Source organism: Megalobrama amblycephala, linkage group LG9 (assembly GCF_018812025.1).
Source record: "Megalobrama amblycephala isolate DHTTF-2021 linkage group LG9, ASM1881202v1, whole genome shotgun sequence".
NCBI classification, from domain to species: Eukaryota; Metazoa; Chordata; class Actinopteri; order Cypriniformes; family Xenocyprididae; genus Megalobrama; species Megalobrama amblycephala.
The window spans coordinates 6260602-6279434 of record NC_063052.1 but is presented as its reverse complement, the minus strand read 5'-3'; the positions used below and the strand labels follow the sequence as shown (position 1 = coordinate 6279434).

Below are 18833 nucleotides of genomic sequence, written 5' to 3'. Positions count from 1 at the left end.
TGCACAGATTTTCCCTTTAAAATCATGGCGGAACATGTGAAAAAATCTGCAGGTTTTGTCTAGGCCAAGTGACTTCTATGAAGATGCTTTCTTCTTTGTGGATAGACTGTTGTAATATGCTCTAGGCCTTCGAGTCCAGTGTATTTCAAAGCTAACAAAGCCCTAGAAGAAGAGAGGACAATGCAAACTCGTAAATACATGTAACACTAGGAATGAGAAAATGCAACTCTGGAGCTAGGCTGAGAATAATGCTTGCCACAGCTAACAAACCAAGAGGTGGAATTGGATGAGGAACAGTGGAGAAATGTAGTCACATCAGTTTCTAATTCACATAGAGAGAGAGAGGAGAGAGGAGGGAGCTGAAGATATAGCAACACTAATGCAATCAACATCAGCTGAGTCAGAGCTTTGGCCTGGGATAAGACTCCACACCAGCCATCTCCATATACCAGTAACACGGCCACTCAAAACACACACACATACTTGCTCTCATAGATCATAACGTGATCATCCTCAGGATCTATTCTCCCAGGATTTGATTAATGTCATTTCAAGTTCTTTGCCCAGTCTTCCATGAGACTCTTCAGTCGTGCTTCTATGGACTAGACTTAGTAATGACCAGTGGTGTGATTTTAAAGCAGACAATTCTATCTCCTATTCATTTCAGTGGACATTAAAAGGGTCATAAACTGCACTATTTTATTGTTTTGTAATGTTTCCTGGGGTGCACTTATAATGTTAGTATACTTTTTACATCAAAAATTGTCACAATTTAGAAATAAAAGGCATTTTTGCTACCCTGATTTTAGCCCTCTTATTTGAACACTCTCAGGCGTGTCTGTTGTGAGACTTTGTGAGACTAAACGCCCACTGCTGTGATTGGCTAACATCTTTCCATTGAAATAGCCAAGTATTACTCTCTCTTTTAGCAAGTTTTTATTATTACAGCTTTTAAGGTTAACTAATCGTGAAAAGTGCTGCATTACATTTAGTTCTATGGCATTATATTTAGAGCATGGCATGAAAGGTTGCAGTGATGAACATGGTAGCTGATCACAGACATGTTGTTGAGCGACTGAAAGCAATGATCTCGTCATTGCAAGTCAATTTCTGCACACTAACAAATGCTTTCATCGTAACTAACAGTGCAAACACGATATAACTAAGATATTCGTTGAATAAAACAGGAGTTTTGGCATGTGTCCAGAACTCAGTCACTGACAAAATTGTGCAGTTTGATTGACAGCTCCAGCGATTGCAAAGGGACGTAAATAACAAATTATTTTCATCCTACTAAGAGAACAACGTGAAGTTGACCGTTTAGTCACTGGTGTGATTTACTGACTCACAGACAAAGAACATCTGACAAAACAACATGTAAGTAACTGTTAATTCTAATGCCTGATCAGGCATTAGAATTAACACAGTTACTTACATGTTATTGCATTACTGTCGAGTCCATATCGGAAAAGTCTGTTTACAAAGCCTGCACCATGATGCGATTGATTTACCAAAGAATCCACAGTGAAATACCAAATACTAATAAATAAATCTCAACTGAAACATTTGCATTGTTGAAAATAAATAACCATATTCCTAGCATAAGGATACTTTGAAAGGTAATGTTATTTTTGTCCTGTTGTATCGCTCTTCTCTCCTCATCTCACTAAAGTGCCAGTGGGCGAGTTTAACGTTGCAACAGCGTTGATTTCTTCTGCGGAGGCGGCGTATTCCAGGATCATTCGTTTGATGAGCCTGGTTTCAATAAAATCTTTTGAAACTTACAAGATAGGATGTTATAGGACGATGAATCAAAAGCTCAAGGAAAAGTTGATTTCTCAATTCATGACCCCTTTAATACTTTAATTTATTAGAACTAGAATGTCTACTGTTAAAATTCAGCTATAAAGTCCATTTTGCTTACATATGAGAGAAATTCATATGCAATCTTGATCTCTGCATTTTAAAAATCGATATCAGGATGTTTTAAATGAAAAACCAGAAAAATCAATATGTTTATCCAGCACTATTTAAACAATTGGCAGATGCTTTTAAAAGTGATGTATGCTTTATTCAAGATATAGATTTTATTGGTTTATACATTCCCTGGGAATCAAACCCATTAACCTTGGTATTGCTGTGCTTTACTGCTTGAGATAAAACATTTAAGCAGGTTTAAATCACTTTCACAGAATCGCCATTCTACCTCCCATTCATTTCAGTGGACAATGACATTTTAATTTGTTAGAACTGCACATTCACTGTTAAAAATTCAGCTCTTGAATTTCTTGCCAATTTGAATTATAATTCAGCATCTTGTTTGCTACCTCAATTTAAATTGAGAACCTGAACCAGAGTAAGGCATTTTCAGTTCAATTCTCAACCATGTTGTCTAAAAATTAGAGGTTTTGTATGATATTGACATTAAAACTATTCATGTTAAAGGGATAGTTCACCCAAAAATGAACATTTGCAGCTTATTTACTCACCCTCAGGCCAAGATGTAGGTGACTTTTTTCTTCTTCAGTAGAACAGTAAAGAAGATTTCCTTGGTGATTCATATAATGGAAGTCAAAGGGTGCCGTCACTATAAGAGTCAAAAAACCATATACAGTCAAAACAAAACCCGTGGCTCCTGACGTTACTTTGAGGGTGAGTAAATTAACAGCAAATGTTCATTTTTGGTTGAACTATCCCTTTAACATATTAACAACTGCTGCAAGTAGCTGCAAGTCATGATGTCAGAAAAAATCCAAGATTTTTGTCTTGATGTTTGCCTTCCTGGTGGGTCATCATGCATCTTGGGCAGATCCTGCTGGGAAGCTGTTAATTAGCCGGATCTCTGTCAAACTCTGCTTGGCTGGTAGCCTTTAAGATCATGCATTAAGACGTTTTAAAGCTACTTAGTCTCACACCAGAGAGATCTCATGGTTTGGATCCTTCTCTCTTTATTGTATAGTCATTTGTTTAGTGAAAGGAAAATGTGTTTTCTACACTGTAATGTCTAATGATACTATTAGAGCCTCATATTCCCATTATCATGGCACCGTGTTATTCTCCACCTCTCAGCAGTTGTCATGATATCACGTCATAGCCAGGGCAGGATTACAGATAGGGGATGTTGAACACACACCATAGGGCCCCAGACTCTCAGAGGCCACATGCAGAGAGTTCAAACAGAGGCATCCTTAAAAAAATCTATCTTAAAATGTATCTACACTCTCAAAATAATGAATTGGTAGTATTTACCAATTTCTTAGAGTATTTAGCACTTTCTTTTTCTTTTGAGTTCACAGAACTGATATATTTTAAGTAAACTGAACTGTTTCATTACTTTAAGTTTTATGAACTCATTTCATTTCATTTAGATGAACTTAAGTTTAACTGAAACTGGGCTGGGACTTCTGTTTCCCAGCATGCTTTTCCCATGGCACTCGAAAGGGAGAGTAAATGCTAAAATTAAATGTTATATAATATTTTTTTTTGTGCAAGATTAATGTTAAGTGGGAGATTTAGTAGTGATTAATGTTTGTTATGCTAATTTAGAAGAGTTTCTGTTAATTTGGGTTTTTGGAGAGTTACCATCATGCAAGCGGCTTGGTTTGAAAGCAGGTATATTAAATGTTTTATATTGCTGCACTCATTCAGCAAGTGCTATACCATGCTATTGCTAACAGGTTAGCAAATTAGCTAGTTAGCGTTACCTGAATAAGCTTGTTACAGCTAGCTAAGTTTAGCTAATAAAAGTGTTTATGCTGAGATAACATGATAATTTTAAGTCAAATGTATGAATTAATTTACTCAAATATTTCAATTTAAAAGCAATTAAAATGTTTGAGTACAAAATAAAATTCTGCCAGTTCTGCTTACTTAAACTTTGAATTTCTTAACTTAAAAATTTTGATGTAACCAATTGACTAATTTTTGAGTTTTGCCGACTTAGTCGGGTCTATCTATCTATCTATCTATCTATCTATCTATCTATCTATCTATCTATCTATCTATCTATCTATCTATCTATCTATCTATCTATCTATCTATCATCTATCTATCTATCTATCTATTTGGTGTATGCAAAATTATTTGTATTCAATTTATTCTTTTAATAAATGTCTTTTATTTATTTATTTGATTAATTATTCTTTATACATTATTATTCTTGTTATTGATGTTATTGATTTCTTTAAACATTTATATTTTCTACTATGTGCTCTGATATGTTTGATTATTTCCAAATGTAAGATCTTTGGTGTCTCTTCTGTGCTGTAAGATCAAGTGGGTGTATTTTCCATCAGAAATGATTATGTGACGTACCTTTGTATCAAAATATTTCCATATCTAGAGACATTAGATAATGCAAGATCTCTGATATTCTCTTAAAGGTCTTAAAGGTGTCAAAACAACACCTCATTTATCTATTTTCATCTATCTTTGACATAAGTCACTCCGACCTAGCCGTTACATCAACCATGGCATAATGGATAAATCTCTTTGATCTTTTCTTAGACCATAACATAAGTTTAGGAGATGTAAGTTTCCTGCATTCTGCTGCCTCTGCAAATTCTCTTCTCTCCTTTCATTTTGCAAATATTTTACTACTTTTTGGTCCTTCTTTATACTCTGATCATCTGTTAGATCCAATACTCTGAATTTTATTATAAATAATTGAATAAGATATATCTTATTTTTGTTTAAACCTATTTGCTATTACAATTATCTATCTATCTATCTATCTATCTATCTATCTATCTATCTATCTATCTATTCAATTTATTCTTTTGAAAAAATGTCTTTTATTTATTTATTGTATTAATTATTCTTTATACATTATTATTTTTGTTATTGATGTTAATGATTTCTTTAACCATTTATATTTTCTACTATATGCTCTGATATGTTTGATTATTTCCAAATGTAAAATCTTTGGTGTCTCTTCTAGATCAAGTGGGTGTATTTTCCATCAGAAATGATTACGTGATGCACCTTATAAAAATACGTCTGTTTCCATTTCTGCAGGCATGACATAATGCAAGATCTATTCTCTTAAAGGTCTTAAAGGGGTCAAAAAACAATACCTCATATATCTATTTTCATCTATCTTTGACCACTGACCAATCACTCTGACCTAGCCGTTACACCAACTATGGCATAAGCCTAATGGATAAATCTCTTTGATATAAGTTTAAGAGGATGTAAGTTTCCTGCATTCGTTGCTGCTTGTTGGTCCTTCTTTCTCTATACTCTGATCATCTGTTAGATCCAATACTCTGCATTTTATTATAAATAATCGAATAAGATATATCTTATTTTTGTTTAAACCTATTTGCTATTACAATTATCTATCTATCTATCTATCTATCTATCTATCTATCTATCTATCTATCTATCTATCTATCTATCTATCTATCTATCTATCTATCTATCTATCTATCTATCTATCTATCTATCTATCTATCTATCTATCTATCTCAAACGTAAAGCATGGTATTTGCAACCGATGTTTACAGTCAGCTCTCATTCATGACTCCCATATTAGCTTCTTTTTTTTTCTAGAAGGTGTTGCTGTAGGCTACCCCTCTAAAAGGACCCAGACACAGCAGCAGCGGTCCCATTCGGCGTACTAGTGACATCTTATTAAAGCGGCACCACGTAATCCTACCAACACCCTCCCTTGCTTTAAATCCGCTCGTCCGGTGCAGTTCCGTAGACGCACAGCCTCCTCCTCCAGCAGAGCAGCGCCGCGGCTCGTGTTCCTACGGTAACATGGTGTGCAGCGCGCGGCAGCAGTAGACAGTATCGCTGGACCGTAAGAGAAGGCGCTCGCGCTGCTTATCCTGCTCTCCTTCCACAACATATCAACACATCGAGGGAAACTTCGCGTTTTTTGGAACACGGTAAGATGGCCAATCAACACGTCCTGCGTACTTACTGTAAAATATTAATATTTTTAAATTCTTAATGACGGAACGTTGGCTCTCCTCTTGCAGTGAGTCTGTATTGTCAAACAGCATCCCATCATAAGCACGCGTGAAATAAAGAGCACTCTATGGGAAATGATTCCAAATAAAGCCTAAAAGCGGAAAAAACAAATGTAATTAAAAAGAAAGACATAAAATAACGCGATTGTAAAATAACGTATTATTTTTTGATTCAGTGACTAATAGTTCACAACACAGGATTTGGGTCATTGTGCAGCCTCCATGTCGTGTGAACAGTACTTTATGAATGAATTGATAGTTTTGTGATTATGACGGATGTAAGGAATGTTTAGATGGGTCAGGGGTCGCGCACGACGGATGTGCGCGCTTCCAGTTATTCTGTTTGGACAGTCAGGCGATGCTATTGTTCAAACTGACGAGCTTCTGAAGACCTCGAGGAAGCGGGACATGAATCCTGCGCAGGCAACACTAGGCTACTGGGATAAGTCATTAGCCTGCTCAAAAAGTGATCAATTTAAAATTATTTTGAAGCAATTACAATGTAAATAGAATTATAATGCATAGTAGCATACAACTGTACATGCATATAGGCTGCATAGACTCCAAAAGCAGTTCGACGTGCTTGAAAAAAGTGACATATTTACCTTTGTACAGCACAAGTGAGTGAATGTACGTTTTATAACGCATTTTTATGATGCTTTTAACCAGCTAATTATTTAATCGTTTCGATTAAAGAAGCAAAAATCCCATAGTCTGTAATTATGAAACCCCTACTATTTCGTATTGCTTCACTGCTAATATAGAGATCAATGAAAATAATACATGGTCATGACAGTGAATATATGGGTGATTTGCATGAATTTTTGATATTTTAATAGTCTGTTAATATGCACATACAAATAACTCACACAATCCAAAGTCTAAGGGGTCTCAAAACTCTAGACAAATCAGTTCATGTATCTGATTGTTCCTTTTATTCATTTGAGTGACACATCCAAATTAAACTTGCATATGAATGGATCTTCTCCATGCCATTGATGTTGGTGAAGGCTACAGTTATGTAAGAAGATAAAGAGTGGGAAAGGCGGGCTCATCTGTAACTGTCTGTTTGTAATCAGGCTGCTGGTCCCACTGAATCCCTTCAGGACACACTTTATTCAAGCACATTGATCGATGGAAGGGTTATGACATCAGGTCAGGGTGGGGTCAGGGATTTTTATGTGCTGATAATGTGTGAGAGGTAATGTTTGTGTAGGCCTATGTATGACTGAGCTTTTTCATTCTAAATTTCTATTTTTGTGTTCCATGGAAAAAATAAAACCATATGGTTTTGGAAAAGTGAGGTTTTTGGATGAAACATTTCTTTGAAGAAAATACTTTCTTAAGTGCATTAGAAAATATAAAATGACAATGACTCAAGTAGTTCCTGCTACGCCGTTATAGAATCAGTGCTTGAGACACATGATGCATTGCCTCTGTGAGGCCAGAATCTCCTGCCGGGGCTTTTTCTTGGATTTCTCTTAGAAATCTCATGATCTCATTAGCTGTCTCATTAGTTCTTACTGTGCTGTTTTCTTTAGTGGCTCAAAGCATGTGATCCTCTTCGGAATTGGTGAAAGGCTGAATAGAACGTGGATCTCATCCACTTTATTGTTCATTTTCAACAATAAGTGATGGTATATGCACTCAGTATAGAGAAGTTGTGGTTTGCTGCACATAAAATGTAACTTTATGGCATATGTTATAGTGGAAACACTGGTCCATAAAACATCCACATTACTAGCTGTGAGTTAATGGACATTAGTGATAATATTAGTCATGGCACTTAATCTGAGATAAAGATGACATTCATGGCCGTTGTTAGAATACATTAAAGTGCCCTTTGTAATTAAGATCATCAAGATATAAATATGGAAATCAAATCGTATTAAGTGTCATTATTTTCAATGCAGCAGGGAGACTTTTAGTGCTGCTACAATCAAAAAAGCCTGCAAAGATTTTTTAAAGGCATTTAAATTTTTTAAAAAAAATCTGATTTTCACTTTTTTTTTGCTGTATTATGAGTCAGCACTATGCCGCTCATTTGAACACTGTGAGTAACCAAGCCCTGCATGTGCCTTTTACCTGACCACTTCGTTCCACTCAGCCCAATTGTGGCTTCGCTGTGGGATGTGATTGTGTGTTTGAGAACCTTTTCACGGGAGGATGTGGCTTTTGCCCCCCCACTGAGAAGTTCTTGCTTCCTTTTTCCATAGTATACCCAGAACCAGCCTTGCCCTGCGCCTTCCATTAGATTGCTGAAAGGGAGGCCAATTACAGCAGCCGCGTTGTGGTTGATTCTAAGGAGCTCTCTCGGAACCGCTGTGTTGTTCTACTAGGAGAGTGTGTGTAGTAGGATGTGTGTATTTGTGCGCTCAAGTGTTTTTTGGTTCGCCTCTGTCTCTGTCTGAGTAAATGCAATCAGTGTCTTGCTGTTTTTAATGCTCATTGGCTGCAGAGAAACCTAAGAGCAATATAAAGTCTGTGGCCTTCTTAAATATAGTAACTTCCGTACTTGCAACATTAAGCTGCCCAAAATGTGAAGTTGTCTCAAGTACGTCTGTCGCCTTTTCTATGAGGTCATGCTGACCGACAGTGCTTCTGTACGTGGAGTTGAGAGGGTTTTGGCTCTTTCAGTGGATCTTCCCACTGTTCAGATGGCTTATTTTCAACATTCACTGGGCCCTGGTGAGTCAGTTCCTTTCACTGTCATATCTTGGATGACCTTTCATTGACACTGGGGAGTTAGGAGGACCTCTTGAACTTGATGAGAGCTATACTTGGTATTTAGGGATGACTTAGCTGGAGACAAAGATAAGCAGAGAAAAAGCAAATGTAAAGTCAGTTGCGTAGGGGTTTCCTCTTTGAGAAATTTAGAGATCAACACAGAAGTTCTTTGTACAAACTGAGAAAAAGTAAGCAGTGTAGTGGATTCAAAAGGAAAAAAAAACGTATTATTTACCATTTTAGCTTGTGAAATTAATTAATTATTAATACATTTATTGGAAAAAATGTCATTTGTTACCCTCAATCCGCATCCACTACACAAGGTGTCAGTAAAAAGTTCAAGCCCAATGTTGTAGCAGTTATTTTGGAAGATGAAAGAAAGCCAGCAAAGCCAAAAGAAAAAGTGCACTTTTAAAAATACACATGACAACTGAAATACTGATTGCTGGAGTATAACCAAAGACTATAGAATAACACAAGAATTGTCACTCGTATTGTTTTGAATGGAAGAAAGTGTAACGCGCAATATGGCAGAATAAGTTCCACTTTCAAAATAAGAGCCAATCGCTGACTGGTAAAGTCATCGTGTCACTGCAGCGGCCGTTAGAAGCTCCGGTTCCTATAGAAACAGTCAGACGCGTGCTTCCGAAATGAGGCACAAGAGAGGCGCATTTAGGTCTGCGCATGCGCATTAGCTTGATCCAGCCTAAAGAATACAGTTTTTTTGTCATGATTCGAACGTTTGGAAAAAAAATTATGAGACAGTTGTTGTCAGATTTCATTGGTGATTTCAAATATGAAATTTAATCGAAAGCTTGGCAAACAGCTTTGGAGAATTTGATGTTTCCCCATTCAAAGAGATAGGAGCTGCACTTGAATGCCCGAGAGGCATTTCAAAGATGACCGCCGAGTGAAATGACTTGTCTTAAAGGGACTTTGGTATAACCAAAGACTATAGAATAACACAAGACGCGTCACTCGTATTGTTTTGAATGGGAGAAAGTGCAACGCGCAATAAGGCGGAAGAAGTCCCGCCTTCTAAATAAGAGCCAATCGCCGATTGGTAAAGTCAACGCATCACTGCAGCGGCAGTTAGAAGCTCCGGTTCCTATAGAAACAGTCAGATGCGCGCAATTAGGACTGCACATGCGCATTAGCTTGATCCAGCCTCAAAAAAAAAAAAAAAAATGTTGTCATGATTCAAGCGTTTAGAAACAAAATTTATGATACAGTTGTTGTCAGATTTCATTGGTGATTTCAAATATGAAATTTAATCGAAAGCTTGGCAAACAGCTTTGGAGAATTTGATGTTCCCCATTCAAAGAGACAGGAGCTGCACTTGAATGCCCGAGAGGCATTTCAAAGATGACCGCCGAGTGAAATGACTTGTCTTAAAGGGGCTTTGGTATAACTTGCATATTACTTGCACAGCTGGAAGTTTCTAACACTTCTAAAGAGCTGGTTGAGGTGTGTTTAATTAAGGTTGAAGCTAAACTCTGCAGGATGTTGGCCCTCCAGGAGCAGAATTGGGCATCCCTGCTCTAGAATAAATCATCTTATAGCTTTGAAATCTTTTTCCCCCTACAGTAGACTCTTATTATTAGGTGACTGTCAAGTATTCTCAAAGGATCTATGGATACTAATATACAAAATGAGAGCAACCGTTGAAGGTCAATGCACACAATTAGTCTTCAGGCTCCCTTGGTCTGACACACTGATGTTGAGTCATCTCAAGATGTGATAGTGGACTAGTAGTTCAACACAGTTTACACAGACAACCCGTTATAGGATCAAAGTAAGCCAACCGTATGGCACATTAGATCCCAGGCAATGGGATTGTGGGGGTTCTCTTCCTGCTCTGAGACTGTGTGCTGTGTTACATGATAGCGGTTGAAGGAGAAATTCGTGCTGAGGGGGCAATTTGCGTTCTGACGAAAGGGGATGTGTATTTTTAGTCTTGGCCTCATCACGACAGGAAATGGGATAGTGGGCTCCATAATGTCTCAAATAACATACTTTTTGAGACATTTCTGTTTCCCTTTCTCTCAACCCTTAACACAGTTTCCCAAGCCCTCCCACTAAACAATAGGTGGAATAGTTCATCCTTATTTGGGAATGTCACGGCAGTAGTGTGAAGACCTCATGTAGCTTTAGCATATAGATTTGTGTATTGCAAATTTGTCATAGCCAGACTATATACCCTTGTAAACCACTCTGTATGTTTATTAATCGAAAATTCATGTTTAAATGATTCCAAATTGGATTTAAATAGCCATCATGAGTGATACACTCTCATTAAAGGATTAGTTCACTTTGAAATGAAAATTAGCCCAAGCTTTACTCACCCTCAAGCCATCCCATGACTTTCTTCTTTCTGATGAACATAATCTCAGAAATATTAATAAATATCCTGACGTATCCAAGCTTTATAAAGTCAGAGGGAGAGGGATCAATGAGTATGTGCTGAAGAAAGTGCCGCGGGGGGGTTAATAAAGGCCTTCTGAATTGAAGCAATGCGTTTGTGTAAAAAAAAATCTATATTTAACAAGTTATGAAGTAAAACATCTAGCTTCCGCACAAGCCGCCTTCTGTTTTCAGTGTACGCAGAATGAGAATGCGCAGATGTTCATCAGAAAGAAGAAAGACATATACACCGAGGATGGCTTGAGGGTGAGTAAATTTTAATTTCAAAGTGAACTAATCCTTTAAAATGAATCCTTAAGGCACCCACACACTACATGATAACTGGGCAGGTTTTGGGCCCAGTTATCCTCTTTCAACAATCCTAGGTAAAGTCCTGATTATCTTGACGGTTCTACAGATTATTTTATCAAATTTAAAGGTGCCCTAGAACTTTTTTTAAAAAGATGTAATATAAGTCTAAGGTGTCCGAATGTGTCTGTGAAGTTTCAGCTCAAAATACCCCATAGATTTTTTTTAAATTCATTTTTTAACTGCCTATTTTGGGGCATAATTAGAAATGAGCCGATTCGGGGTGTGCAACCCCTTTAATTCTCGTGCTCCACGCCCCAAGAGCTCGCGCTTGCCTTAAACAACATAAAAAAAGTTCACACAGCTAATATAACCCTCAAAATGGATCTTTACAAAGTGTTCGTCATGCAGCATGTCTAATCGCGTAAGTACAGTGTTTATTTTGATGTTTACATTGATTCTGAATGAGTTTGCGGCTATGCTCCGTGGCTAACGGCTAATGCTACACTGTTGTGTTTATGAATTATACAGACTGCAAGTGTTTAAAAATGAAAATAGCGGCGGCTCTCTTGTCTCCGTGAATACAGTAATAAACGATTGATTAAATAATTGATTCAGCTCTGCACATCCAGACGTTACTGGCTGCCCTTGTCTAATGCCTTTCATAATGTTGGGAACATGGGCTGGCATATGCAAATATTGTGGGCGTACACCCCGACTGTTACGTAACAGTCGGTGTTATGTTGAGATTCGCCTGTTCTTCGGAGGTCTTTTAAACAAATGAGATTTATATAAGAAGGAGGAAACAATGGAGTTTGAGACTCACTGTATGTCTTTTCCATGTACTGAACTCTTGTTATTCAACTATGCCGAGGTAAATTCAATTTTTGAATCTAGGGCACCTTTAAGTGGTGTGAGGTGTGTTAAGAGTGATTGAATCTACTTGGAAGAATGTTGGAGCCACACAGATCTGAAATTGTAAAAAGCAGACCAAATACTATCATTACCATTTCTTCTTGCCCATCGTCTGCCATGTTTGTTTACTCTGAAGTCACGTTTGACCGCAAGAGATTTTGCGAGATTTCCCATGTTCACAGTCGAGACTTTGGTTGTTTGTGAATGAAATCTTTTAGTGTGTTGTCTTGGTCACATCACGGCACTCCACACACTATAAAAACAATTTTTTTATTGTCATGTTTGTGGTCTCTCACATTTAAAAAATCTTTTGGGTCAGCCTTTAGTCTATTGTACGTGTATCGTTTCTCAACCATGAGTTCGCAGAGTTCCAAATCTCAGGTGTGATAAGAAAGAGTTACTTGTCTTGCTGTCCTGTCATGAGACATGCTGAGCTTGGCATACTGGGCTAATGTCTGGACATCCATTAGGGTCAGCATTTTGAAGATCTGGCTGTATCTGGCCACTTTGAAGCCTGTTTTGTTCATCGTTGGAGACCTACGAAGTGAGAGATCATTTCTCCTTGACCTGAATACTATGGTGCCCTGGGCAATTAAGGTGTGGTGAGAATAATTACGATGAGGGATGGAGGGTGTCCTCTGAGTCTGACACATTTCAGTGTGTAGTGTTAAAAATGGCAATGAGCTGCGCTACATTCTGCTTCCAATAATGGAATCTTCCACAAAATCCATTGTACTCTGTGGCATGACAAAAAAAAATCTCAGAACAAATTGAGGCCTCATATCTCTGTTACTGTGAATGTGAAGAGGATTTATTTTTTGATAAAGGCCTACAGATATTTATTATTCAATGGGTGATACTTGGAAATCTATTGTAGCTATTATGGTTGCCTGAGTTTTTGGCTGATACCAATATGACTGATGAAAGTAGCATAGTTAATTGATAGCAAATAAGATATCTTTCAGCGTTATCAATTGCTGTTAATTAAGTTCAGTTAATACATTTGAATGTAATATTACACATTTCTATTTATAATTCACTGTGAATGTTTGAAAATACCAATGGACTATACTTTTTTTTTTTAAAGAGGCTGTCACTAGATCAGTTTGTGGCCGATAATCTATAACCAACTGCTAGATATCTGAATAACTACTAGATATCAAAATTATATAGTTTAATGAATGCAAATGATGAAATATAATAATTATTGTCATAATAATTGACAAAATAAATGAAAAATTTAAAAGATTTGGAATTGACAAAAGGCGAGATGAAAAATCTCATCTGATTATTGATTTGGATGATAAATTGGTGTATACATTTCTACACAAATATTCGTAATTTTATATTCAAAATGATCAATATTTAATATTTTATGTACGTTTAACTGAAAATGCTAACTTAATAAAAAATATCGACAAGTAACACAACATACAAATTGTTTACACTCTTTCAGCATCTCAAGTTAAAGTTAATGCAGTATGACACTGGACTAAGGGCCTTTATGAATTCTATCCAAAAGGAACTTCCTCAAAACAAAGCTAAATAAAGCTCCATAAAGATCAACTACAAGCTTGTTCATTTAAACGTGCCAGCCTGAGGAGGTGGACTCCCCAGCTGAGTCTTGGTTCCTCCCAAGGTTTCTTAACTAAACATCTTAGGGAGTTTTCCCTTGCTATTGTAACAGCTGTAAGTTTTTCTGCATGTGGATTTTAAGGTGCTATTCTATATATGGTTTCTTTTTAATGATTTGTTTTGTCAAAGGAGTTAAATATAGTTTAAATAAGAATTGAATTGAATTGAAAATATGGCATAAAGACCCTGATATAATTTAGCCGTAGACATAGAGACTACAGCTGGTGCTCTTCTGCTTATGCTCTCTCCAGTGTCTGCTTTCTCATTCCTCATTAGTGGATTCTGAAATGTTGGTAATGGAGGCTTAAGGAACATGTCAGTAATCTGGCACAATATGGCAATTGGAACAAGCGTCAGTCGGAAGAACAGATGTGATTTGTAAGTCTAGTTGATAAGTGCCTGAAGACCACCAGAAACCAGGTTAGCAGAATTCACAAGCTCAGACAAGTGACTGCAGGCTGAGCCGTAGAGCACAGAGATGTTCCAGTCAGTGTTGGTGGTTTTATGTGATTGTCTGCACTGCAGGAAGCCTGAGTTTTTAACCTTTTTCTTTTGCCTCCGGGATAACCGATTAACTTCTGAGCTTACTAAAGCGGTGCAAGAACAAAAAAATGTACCACTGTTGTCCCAGGCAACCAGTTTCCTCTATTTCTTCCTACATAATAATAAAAAAACAACAAAATTCATATTTCATATCCATGTATGTTTTTTTTTTTTTTTGGTATGTAGCCACGTAATAACTGGGATAACGTATGGTCAGCCGGTTATTATCGCAGATAAACTCCTTCACTTTAAATCCCTCCCCAATTTGTGTTGGGATTCTGATCAAGGTTTATTTATTCTTGCATAACTAATGTTTTGCTCTTCCCTTGTTAAAAAGAAGTGCGCTTAATTGCATTGAAAGTGCACATGTAGTGTACTACAAATCCTAAAAGCATATTAAAAAAAAAAAAAAAAAAGGTACTTGCAGAAAAAAATAACATTAATGAAATAAAACATCAGAGTACACTTTTACGACTATTTTAAAAAGTGAACTTTGTGATAGATTGTAATAGTTACCATAAATGCTCCTCAGTACATTTGGCAGTACACTTTAACCATATTTCTACTACAATAGAGGTTATAGAGCTTAAGAGGGTCAAAAAGCACTCTAAGTTTAAACTAATTGCAATTAATATAAATTTAAAGCTGCTGTCCGCAATTTTTCCTCTTTGTTGCCATCTCTGTTTGAAACATGCGATTGCAGTCATATGCGGAACAGTTATCTGTACGTGCGTTGTGCCTCGGCACAGCTCGTCAGCGCAGATGAATCTAATGTTTGCTGTCAGTCACCGCACCGGTGTGGATACTGTACTTCAGAATCACAGATTCTACGTCTTGAAAGTATGACCAATATAAGAATTTTCACCGGAAAATGTCATCTGAACAAGTAAGTAACATGTCTGCCACTTTTGTTTTGACCAACTGAGGAAAAAAGCATTAGGCCTACAATAAATCGCGCTGCCAATGGTGATTAAATCTAACGATCGCTTAGCTCGGATCATGCCAAACCGTGCAAATTATTATTACTGTTATATTGTTCTCAAATTGTTATTGTTAACAACATCAGCATTGCGTGACTGTGTATTTAGTGTGTATTAGCTTTACCTGTAGATTTCAATCTCTGTAGCCACTCAACAGTCCAAAGTCTTTTGCTTTTTGACTACGGCTGAATCTCCAGCTGTCACTGATGATTGTCATTTGGATCTTTCTGGATTACAATCCGCCATCAAACTTATTAGTTTAATTATTTCAGCTGCTGTGAGAAAAGGCTATAAATGTGCCGCTACCGGCAGCATCCTCACATGATATAACTGACTAGCCTCGACGGGACTCCTTCCTTTCTGTTTACAGACGTGACGTAATGACGCACAGACGAACTGCTGCATTCTCAAATTTCCCGCGGAAATCCGCCATGTCGCTCTTATTATAAAACATTATTACAAGCTTACTGTTGTGAATCAAGACAAGATAATTAGATAGTTTTGAACACTGGCTGGTTATGTACTTGTTCAAAAGTTGATTTTGGATAATTTTTAACCAAAAAAAGTTGCGGACTGCAGCTTTAAACAATAATATATTTTCATTGAATTGTAAATAACATGCAATTAAGTTTCCGTACTGAAACCATTACATTCAGTTCACACTTCTTTTTCTCAAGGATTGAAATTAAGCTGTGTTTATATTGTTTTTAAAGGCACAATATGTAATTTTTCACCACTAGAGGTCGCTTATTCAAAACAAAGGCGTAGCTTGTGACACCGTGAATGAGCGTGTGAAATATGGGCGCTGTTCTCTTCAGCTCCACGCCGATGGAAAGGAATCCGAGGGACTTCATGTTCATGGATGAGCTAATCTATATTACAGTTTTACTAACGTTATGGTGGTATGAAGCAGGATGGGTCAAGAGCCGTGGTATCGAGACAAGGCTGCTAGAGCGAATGCTAATGAAAGACACCTAAGATGCACACGGATCTCGAGTTCACTGAAGCTTTTATTATGCTTTTATGTGCTATTATATTTTACATGGTTAAAACAATCATACTAAATACATTTGAGTGTGTTGAAAGTTATAATGTTACTCTGTGCGTTCGTTCTGAAGCTGCTATGAAGGACTTGTTGCACTTTGCAGTAATCTAGATCGATATTAGTAAAACTGGAAATTGAATGTAGCACGCATATGACGTCATTGACAGGCGATGCAATGACATGGTCCGTGTTCTGGATACAATTGCTGATTTCTCTGGATTTAAACATTGTTGGAAACACTGTTCTAGTGGTTTTTGGATATTTTAATAAAAAATCTTACATATTGTGCCTTTAATATTGGATGTACAAGACTTGATGTGTCTTCCGATATTGACGGTATGATATCTTTGAATACTGAATTGCTCACAACCCTGATCACCTCCTTCACTAATAAGATCAGACTCTCTGCGAAAAGCTTTTGTGTTCCTCAAGCTAGTACACTGAGAGCTGATGACCAAATCCCAGTCAGTGGGATTTACAGCTGCAGAAGGACTCACGCAACAGGTAACTCCGGAGGGATGAATGATACGCTGCTTCTGCTTCACTCCATTGCACTGCATGTCCCAGGGGAAAAATGGGAAATCCGAAGCAAAAGTTACATTCTAATTACGTCACCTCCATAATTCAGCTTCTCCTGAGCTAATATGCAGACTGCAGAACAGGAACCATAACCCAAAACCTTAAAAACATGGCTGCTGTTTTTAGAGAAACTGTGCCCTGAGTGCCCCTGTCTGCTTCTCTACCCTGATCGTGACTAATGACCTTCAGGCACAGTTTGAGGAGACACTGTAGATATCAGGAATGGGCAGCAGCAGGCGGCTCCACAGCCCTGTGAGGTGATTTATGTGTTTGTGTCTTTTCCCGGCTGAACAGTCAGCCAGTGCTGTACTGGTTGGCAGGAGACCACCACCGAATCTGGCAGTTGGAACTTAGAAACTGATCCCTCAGCAACGTCAAGCAGGTGGACATTTGAGGCAGAAATTAATGAATTTGTTAAACATCAGTGGTTTTGCAGAGGTTCTGAAGTAACACTCTGGGGTAAATCTAAAGTGTGCTAATTGCAATATTTTGATAAGCATTGCCATGTATTTTTAATCCATCAACGATAACAGAATACTAGACCTTCTGTGTGCGTTTGTGTAAGCAGGCTGTGCAGAGTAAGGTGTTATCTGAATGAATCTGTGCTTGTACAGCTGGGAGATTATCCAGTTGACATATCTCTGTGTTGATGTTATGTTGGCATAAAATGCACATGGAGGTTAAACTAGGGTAACTGTGCTGTACTCCCCCCCTCCAATTCTTTTATGTCTCTGTAATCTTGTCCAAATTCCCTGGAATTTTATATTATAAGTTGATTAGAGTAAAGTGGCATTTCAAATGGCTGAAAGTTATTAAATTGCACAGTACAGCTGGTTACACTAAAGTATTTCTTTTTAAAGTCAAGATGAAATGACATTCACAAGCCATTTTACTTATGTCATCTGACCTTTCTGAGTGGAATGGGATATACTGTAATAAAAAATATTGAGTGAGAGTTGATTTAATACATTGGGAATTGATTGGATTGTGAAAAGTGTGAACAAGTTGTGGAAAGGTCTCTATTGGCGGCCTTGAAATACTGTATGTCAGCTGCGTAGGAATCGTAAAAAGAAATATTTTAGTTATGAGTTGTGAGATTGTAGTCTAAATTGAGAAAAAAATTTGATGCAATGTAAATTAACAACAAGGAAATGTCTTCCGTGACGAGCAAAACCAGACAATCGCAAATGACTCTTATAATCAAGTTCTTTTAATGAATCATTCAAAAATACTCACTAACTTAGTTTGAATCAGTCTGACGAATCATTTACTGAATACTGAATCATATATACTGAACACACTGAATCAGTCATATTTGTTACTGTATCAACATCTAAGGCCCTGTTTACACTAAGTATTAAGATACATTTTCGTCAATCCGATCACAAGTGGACGACGCTAAATATAGGTGTAAATGAGGTCTAAAACCTTTTGACCTTGTCCACTTTTGACCACTTCCAGAGGTAGTTCGAAAATGCATTTGATCGGATTGCTTTTGTAGTGTAGAAAAGGCCTACTGACCTAATACCTAAAAATTGTGGGAAGCATGCTAGCCAGATTTAAACTTTGTCGGCTGAAGACCTAAGTTTGGTTTGAAGACGAAAAATGTACCAAGCACAATGTTCTCTCACCATTCCTGATTTCTAACACTCACTCACAGTGTCCGACGTGGTCTTGCGACTGTCAGAACAGCAGAATTTTCTGGACTCGTTTCGCCTT

At 37.3% G+C, this 18833-nt stretch overlaps 1 protein-coding gene across 1 annotated transcript in view; it reads left to right on the top strand.

Moving 5' to 3' along the window:
• The first annotated feature begins 5592 nt into the window (after positions 1-5592).
• hpca (hippocalcin) overlaps positions 5593-18833 on the top strand; it is a 44036-nt gene continuing 30795 nt past the window's right edge. The window contains exon 1 of the mRNA XM_048201360.1: positions 5593-5894. The gene's annotated coding sequence lies outside the window, so the exon portion shown is untranslated. The remainder of the gene's footprint in view (positions 5895-18833) is intronic.